The 8482-nt window shown below is 50.1% G+C and overlaps 1 long non-coding RNA gene across 1 annotated transcript; it reads right to left on the bottom strand.

The window, feature by feature from the left end:
* Positions 1–280: 280 nt before the first annotated feature.
* Positions 281–1762, bottom strand: LOC139083005 (uncharacterized). Its single transcript, XR_011539456.1, has 2 exons — positions 1215–1762; positions 281–707 (listed from the first exon to the last, which is right to left on the bottom strand). It is a non-coding gene; the product is annotated as an uncharacterized lncRNA (long non-coding RNA).
* Between the last annotated feature and the right edge of the window lie 6720 nt (positions 1763–8482).

Here is an 8482-nt window from a genome sequence, read left to right as displayed (position 1 = left end):
AGGGAGCACCGATAATGGGAGCCTCTCTCCTCCCCTTTTCACACCCTGCTGATGCCGAGGTTCTTTGTGCTTTAGTATTCCCCGTAATCATTTGTCCTGCACAGAGCCTGGAGCCAACCTCAACGGAAGAGGCAGTGATGGTGATGGGGGGCTCTGTTCACAAGCACAGAAGGAGACCCTGCCCGGGGACTCTGAATAGACCGTGAAGCTGGTGCTGGAGTCCCTCCCATTCTGTCATTACTCCCGGTTCAGTCTACCCCAGGGAGAGCAAAGACGGGTATCTCATCCTTCTTTTTATTAACAGAGCAGAAGCACACCTTCTTGAGGCAAGAACAGACTTTCTCTGGCACTGAATTCTGAACGGAATTTGTTGCGTGGAGGTTTCTACAACTGTTTTCATAACAAACCCAGAGCAGAGTCTACCTGGCCGCTTCCAGTGGAGGCATCAGAGAAAAACCAAAGGACCAATGAGTGTCTGTTGACGGTAACGGCTCCTGCAGGTGCTTGGCAGTCTGGAAGAAGAACACGTCTTCTGGGCAGAGGGTCTCAGTGCTGAAACGAGGCCCCTGGTGCCCTGGAACCTCAGCTTTTGCTCATCATAGCCGCCTACAAGAGCCCTTGGCTGGCTGCTGAGACGGGTGGTGGATGGGCGGGCTGGGGGGTCATGGCTCTGCTGTGGCGTTTCCTGCTGTTCCCATCACTTCCTGCTGGGGGGAGGGAAGACAGATCATGGTGAAAAATGGAGCTCTCTCCTGCCCAGACAAATCCTCCTCCTTCAAAACCACCCCTCCAGCTCCTCCGGCAGGGCCTTGAACAGTCAGAGAACACCCCTGTGTGAGTCAAGCAGGGCAAATCTGCGGAAAGGGAATGAATGAAAGCACTTGAGGAAGAGGTCGCTCTGCAGGTCAGAGTGGCCCCAGTGAACGGAGGTGAGGGTTCCAGAGGGGAGATTCTAGTGTAGCTGAACGGGTCTTGGTGAGCTAGTCCCGGGTGAGGCAGGCATGGAAGTGGGGGAAGATGCAAGGTTGAGTCTCAAGGAGAAAGCAAAAGACAGGAAAGGAATCTGAAGCGAAGGGTCAACAACAGTGAATGAGCAATACAGAGTAGGAGGGTTGAGAAGGCAGGCTGCGAGATGATTCCCAGGGGCGAGGGGAGAAGAGGACGTGCAAGGGCAGGGAAGGAGGCACAAGGTCACCGAGTGAAGTCTCTGTTACCTTTTCCTTGGGTCTCCCTCATGGATGTGGCAGGACTGGGGTCTCTCCACTTCTGCTGGTGGGAAGCTGTGACCTTGCGGAGACTTTTCAGATACTGGAGTCGGTTCCCAGACTGCTCATCTGGTGAACTCCCCCAGAGATCTACGTGTGAAGCTGGCTGTGGTGCTCTGAGTGGCGCCACCCGCTCCCTGGCATCTCTGGTTTCTGGATCTCCAGGGCGGTCTGCTGCAACACAGAGCGGGGGGCAGCGGGACAGAATGAGGAGTAGGAAAGATGGAATTGGCGCACGTGAGAAGCAGGTGGACTGGAAAGCCACTGGGTTTATGACCTCAGTCTCCTTCCTGAAGGAGCAAACCCAGCGCACGTCCTGGAGGAGAACCAGATGAGCATCTCCCCTCCAGATGAACCCAAGGCTGGTCAGCACATTCCTACTGCTCTTGGCTACAGGGTGGCCGTGTCCTGTGGCTAGAATGACCATAATACAAAGGCTCAGCGGGACGAGGGAAGCCATAGCTGTGTGCGACATGACATTCTGGTGACAGGAAGTCAGGAAGTTATTATATGAGGATTCTCCAAAGGGCAAGTTCAGTCTCATTGTATCCTGTAGGTATGGCGGGAATAACGTTTCACTTCCCGTTTGGCGCAGGTCATTTTGCCATCTGGAGTTACTGGCAAGTTGGCGGGGCTTGATAGAATCTTCTTCCAAAACCAGGAGGTGAATAGGCTGTGAGAGAGCGCGTGTGAGTGGGCCACTTATGACAAGAGCATCCCAGTGACCATGAGGCAGATCGTACCCAGGGGAGCCCAGCAGCACGAGGAATGAATGATTCTCGTGAGGGGAACACAGAGGGTCATGAGCACAGAGAGAGGGACCGGAGATAAAACCCAGGTGAGTCATTTCCCAAGGGGCCTGTGCCCTTTTGTCTCACCCTTCTATATGCTGCTCGTGGATCCACCCTAATATTTGCTGCCTAACGGAGCTGGGGTGGGGACTCTGCAAACTACATTTCCCACATCCCTTGCCAGATCCTTTTAGGTTTTGCCAAAAGGAGGCATTAGAGAGAAATTGAAGAGGGGGAGGAGGGGAGGAAGGACCTCCTTTCTGTTTTTCCTGTTCCTGTCTGAGTCGCTCCAGTGTTGCAGTGGGCTCCAGCTTCCAGCGTCTTCGGGCGCTCCCAAAAGCAGCCCACCAGTGGAATGCTGTTACCACACCAGGTTCGTCTTTGCCCGCTGCCCTGAAAGCCAAACACTGAGATGATGAGATTGCAGCAGAGAGAGGGTTTAATCACAGGGCAGCCACGTGAGGAAGCAGGAGCATGAACCTCAAATCCGCTTCCCTGAAAATAGGGACCCAGGGGTATTTATGGGATGGGGGCAAGATGGTCTGAAATGTGGAGATGGGTGATTGGAGGTGAGGTCATTGATGGTCTGCGCAAGTGTAGTCAGACTTCATGCCTCTTCACAGGACCCATGTTCACAGAATGGCAGCATTAGCATGATCTGAAGGTGGAGTTTTTAGCCTCTTGAAGTCTATCCAACATCTGTGTGGGCCCACTTGCTGGGTTGGTGATCTCAGCCAGCCTGAAGTGGACAAGGGGTTCTAATTCCTGAAAAACAGCTCACACACCCATTGTCGTGGTGACCCAGGCTCCAGGGAAATCTTATCTATAGGAGCCTAGTGGGAGTCAGACTGCATATTGCCTAAACAGCACAGTTAACAATGGGTGGGTTAAACAGCTAAAAGCTATAGTCAGTAATTGCAAAAAGGAAAAACTTTTAGTTCCTGGCTACTTAGTCATCGATGACTAACTCCCTGCCGGTTTCAATGCCAGGTCCGAAGGTACGTCAAGGTGCTGTCGAAGAAGGCCTAGAACGTCAATCCAAAACGCGGCCGTCAGCCTCTGAAAAAAGACCAGAGCAAACATCTTCGTCAGGAGCAGGGAATGTCCATAAAACCAGCTTCCGCTCTGGATGCAGAGGACAAAGGACTCAGAGACGCTTCAGAGAAAAGACCACAAGTTGCTGAAACAAAACATAATACAGCCGTGAGTGTATGCGAATGCTCAGCTCCACCACTAAATGGTTGTTTAAAAAGGAACTGAAAGTCACGATATTGAAATGCCATCTTCTCCCCATGTTGACAAAGTTCAATGTGATGATAACCAATGATTCTCAGGAAATAATTATTGATGGGCACAAAGTAAATTATGTAATGAATTGTTTATTAGAGTGTTATTTATGATAGTGAAAAAGTTAAAGAACCTGTGTATCTAACAATAGAATGACGTTAAATAAACTATTGTAAATTCACAATATGAAATACTCTTTAGATATTTAAATATCTAAGATACATATAAAATGTACTAAATGTACAGTTTAGACTAAATGTAATAATACATTTAAAATGTCTAAATAGCAGATTAAAATAATCCTGTCAGTGAGTACCTACTGGCATATAAAACTGTAGAATAATCTTACTTAATAAAGTAAAAACATTCAAATTCAAAAATAAATTGTATGTACATTACTATGATCCTATTGTATTAAATGCATGTATGTGTGTGTATATGTGTATGAAATATACATATATATGAAAGAGATTTTTTTTTAAAGATCTTATTTTTCCTTTTTCTCCCCAAAGCCCCCAGGTACATAGTTGTGTATATTTTTAGTTGTGGGTCCTTCTAGTTGTGGCATGTGGGATGCTGCCTCAACATGGCCTGATGAGCGGTGCCACGTCTGCACCCAGGATCTGAACCAGCGAAACCCTGGGCCGCCAAAGTGGAGTGCGCAAACTTAACCGCTTGGCCACGGGGCCAGCCCCTAAAAGAGATATTTTTTAAGGGGAAATTTTTGGAAGTCCTGGTTCCCAGGTCACACCCCAAACCAATAAAGTCATAATAATAATTCAGTGGACTCAGGCCTTAGTGGCACTTCAGGTGAGGCGACGTGCAGTCAGGTGTGTAAGCCACTGCCCAGTAACAAGGGTAAGGTGGTTGTGGACATTTAAGTCCGTGCCTTCCCCAGGGATAAAGAAATTCTGGAGATTGAGAGTCATGCTTCTCCTCCTGGAGTAGAGAGGGAGACACCCTTACAAATGGAGATTTCCTTATAACCGTACATTTCCTTCACAAAAAGACAAATTGTACCCCGGTTTCCGAGATTTTCCAGTGTCTGTGGTTTCTTAAAAACGATGGGGTCAGGATAATCCTTATGCCAAAGAGGCATACTTCACGATGGCATACTCTGCTCCCCTTCTTTGCTTTCCTGTGACCAGAACCATCACCCTGTTACTAGTGCATTGGGTCCTTGTCGTCCCCCAGGATAGAAATTGAGAGATAACGAGCAAGAGTGAGAAGATAGAAATTTTATTAGCTTGTGCATAAGGTAGCCAATCATGGAAAGGGAAGAAGAGAGAGAGAGAGAGGCGAGTGGTTCTCGGAATAGCCACACTGCGGGGTTTTTATCAGGCTAGGGCAGGGGCTGTGTCTTTCATCGCAGCAGGTAGGGGGGCTGTGCTGGCGGCTGCGCTGTCACATAGCTACTACTACACATGACGCGTGGTTCATGAGCACGCTGGCTCTCCACCCCGGGTATCATCTTACTATGCTGATGGGGCCAGGGTCACCTTCAGTGAACTCCTGGGTGCTTGGGCACATGCTTGAGCCCGGGAGAGTCCAGAGGCTGCGGAACGTGGTTCTTGGCGGCCTCTGTCTGATTCTCCCAGCCTGCCGATGGGTTAGGGCCAATCTTGTTAGGCCGAGCGCCTTGCTAATGGCCCTGTCTCCTTATGCTGGCTCCCATCTCAGTCCCACACCGATCACCTTGCTTGTTCTGGGTCTCAGGCTGCTCCAAGTTGGCAGGTGTGAGACAGGCTGTGTGTAGTGTAGAAAGAAAGAGCGTGGGACGAGGAGTCGGGGGTCTGGATTCAAATCCCAGCCTCTCTGCCTTCCAGCTGCCTGGCCTCAGTCCTTCTGATCCTCACTTTCCTCCATGTGAAATAGGAATAAGCGTTTCCAGTCTCGCTCGTGATTGTGAGTGTGAGCTCATGTGCCTGCGTGTGTGTCGATGGCAGTGGATCTCTGCCTAGCAGAATGTCCAAATTCCCCGAGGAGCTTTGAAAAAGACTTGTCCCACCCCAAGAGGTCATGATCCAGGTGGTTTGAGGTGCTGCTGGCGTATCGGGATGTCCCTGAAGGTCTCCAACGTGCAGCCAGGGCTGAGCACCTCTGCTCCACCGAACGCAAGAGGCTCTAGAACGCCAGACGCGGTTTACAACAGCGGTTCTCAGAGCGGGGTTGAGGCTGGCAGCATCATTCCCTGTGAACTTGTTAGAAACGTGAGTTATTGAGCCCCACCCCAGACCCCGCCCCAGACCTACAGAATAAGAGACCGGAGCCATCAGTCTGTAACATGCTTTCCAGGTTATGCCGAGGGCTAAAATGTGAGAGTCACTGGGTCTCCGACCCTGACGGCTCACGAGAGCTGCTGGGGCAGACTTCTGTTTGCAAACAATCCTGATGCCTAGACCTTGAAGTGTGATCTCCATTCAGTTGCCTGGAAGGAGGGCCAGTCATTGGCTATCTTTTTAAAGTTTTCTAGGTGATTCTAATGCAACCAGATTTGAAAACCATCGTCTTAAAAAGAAAGGTAGTTTTGAGAAGAAGCCTGAAGAAGGAACACACACACACACACGTGTGCACTCACACGCGCACACACACACAGAGCAGAAGCCCAGGCCCTCTCTCCAGCTGGCCGAGAAGATTGCGGAATCGCTGATGTTTGTAACGTGAACGAACTCAACTCTTTCATTAGTGACCTTTGCTTAAGTTGAATCATTTCCTTTGGAAACGAAGGAAAATGCCTCCATTGTTTTTGACGAGTTCTCTTCATCTTTGAAAATATTTGGCAAAACGACTTTTCTCCAGTTTGGAAGCCTCAGACTTCCTCTCCGTTTTCTCTCTGCTGACCTAAGCAGAGGACCACATCATGGTGTTGGGAAAACTCTTGATTTAACAGGAAGATTTTTCACATTGGAGTTGAAGGCGCTCTTAGATTCACCCACTGCTACCCCCACCTGCCCCACTTGACTGCAAGCTAAGATCCAGAGACAGTCTCAATGCCTGGTTGGTTTAGTCAGAACATTAATAGCCGAGCTGGGGGTGGGACCAGGCTTTCGCCACCTCCTTTAGCTCTGTTTTTGCCAGATGACACAACGTCGGCGATGGGCATCTCGCTGGAACTTTAGCGTCATCCGATTGTGACGGTAAAGTTCAGGGTCTCTTGGCATCCTCAAGCCCAGGGTCAAATCTTGGCTCAAGTAGGTCTTAGCTGTGAGAATTGCGACAAGTTACTTAACCACAGCGTGTCTTGGTTTCCTCTTCTGTAAAATGGGGATTCACGGAGTTCTTGAGAAGATTCAGTGGGTTTTCGTTCATGGGAGGCCTGCCCATAGGCAGTGATGGTCATTTTAGTGGTCCGGGAGGTGCTTTCCCCTCTGTTTTTGCACCAACACCCAGCCCTTCTTTCACTTTGGGCTTCCCTGCCCTCCTGTGCTCCACTTCCCACAGTGTGCCCTGGGGGTCTGTGTGGTGTGCCAGCGAGGGCTGGGCCCTCACATCCAAAGAGTGGGAAATGCTGTCCAGTCTAGGATAGAGTGGGAGGGTGGAAGTCTGGGACCTGGGAGCGGAGGAGGAAGCTCTCAGATGGGTGATTTCTGAGCGCTCTTGTTCAAAGCACAGCTGTTCATTGGGGGGTCATAAAATCTTGGCCACTTAGGATGATTGCCTGAGTTCAACGAGCATCATTATCACTTTTGCAGTTATCAAACAACTGTCGTATCCATCATCAGACACTTGGACTGGAGGGAGCAGATGGTACTGTAGCCACCGCTTTGGCCCTGACGTGCCAGGTGACGTTGGGCTGGACACCTCTCTTCTCTGGCCCAGCCGCCCCTTTACCCAGAGGGCATGAGATGGCTTCTGCCAGCTGTAAAGTGCTGTGACCTCATCTCCTCTGATCTTCACAATAACTGGTAGAGATGGCAGGTGTCATTATCTGATTTTATGGTTGAGGGAACCAGCTCTCAAGAGGATTGTGGGTTCGTTCATGGAAGAGGCCCCTGGGACATTCTCCTTCTGACCGCCCTGTTTTCTTTCTTTCTTTGTTTTTTTTTTCTCTTTAGGAAGATTAGCCCTGAGCTAACATCTGCTGCCAGTCCTCCTCTTTTTTGCTGAGGAAGACTGGCCCTGAGCTAACACCCGTGCCCATCTTCCTCTACTTTATGTGTAGGATGCCTACCACAGCATGGCTTGCCAAGTGGTGCCATGTCCACACCTGGGATCTGAACCGGCAAACCCTGGGTCACCAAAGCCGAACATGCACACTTAACCACTGTGCCACTGGGCTGGCCCTTCACCCTGTTTTCTTACACCTGCTACCATGGTCTGGCTCTCACTACCTTCATCCCACCCCTCAACCATCCAAGTCCAACTACTCTGGGATTCTTTCCTGAGCCCCTTGCTCTCCATAAAAAGCCATCCATCTTTTCTCGCATCTCCACCAAGGCCTGGTTTAAGGCTAGATCTTTAGACTAAGTGACCCAGCCTGAGACAATGACGGCCCACAATGGGTTCCTGAGTTACCCCCTTTCAGGAAATTGAACTAATATTTAGTACACCCTCCTCAGATCAAAATGCCACTCCCAAAGGGAACGACTGACTCACGGAGGATGGAAATTTCCGGTACCTTGGCAGGCCAGAAGGACAGCAGCTGCTGTTGATGAAGCTGGCCCGTGGAGAAGTGGAAGGGCCACAGGGCTGAGCAAGTGCTGTGACTAAGTCTCTACGGGTCCGTTGCCCCCTCACTGACCTCAGTTCCTCCATTTATACAATGAGAGGTCGAACTCTTGTGTCTGAGGTCACTTCCAACCCCGGAAGTCTCCATCCTCTGCAAGGTCCCAGCATGCACACCTGTGGGTCTGTGGAGCTTCCTCAGAACTGACTGGTATTTTGCCTTCGTCTTTCCAGCCTCCCCTGTGAGGACCTCTAAATTACCCAGAAAATCCCCCACCTCATCATCTCTCTTCCAACAGCTTTGAGACATTTCAGGACTTTTAAACCTCACCCAGGCTTCCATTTTCACATCTGCCTCTTGCAGACAGAGAAACTAGAAAGAGGAAATCAAAGGGTGGAATTCAACCAATATTTCTTTAGTGGCAATCGGCTGTCAGACACGTGGAGTGAACACAAAGGGGGATGGGCCATGAT

Source organism: Equus przewalskii, chromosome 1 (assembly GCF_037783145.1).
Source record: "Equus przewalskii isolate Varuska chromosome 1, EquPr2, whole genome shotgun sequence".
NCBI lineage: Eukaryota > Metazoa > Chordata > Mammalia > Perissodactyla > Equidae > Equus > Equus przewalskii.
The sequence above is the reverse complement of the archived record's forward strand: the minus strand, read 5'-3'. Positions and strand labels throughout refer to the sequence as shown.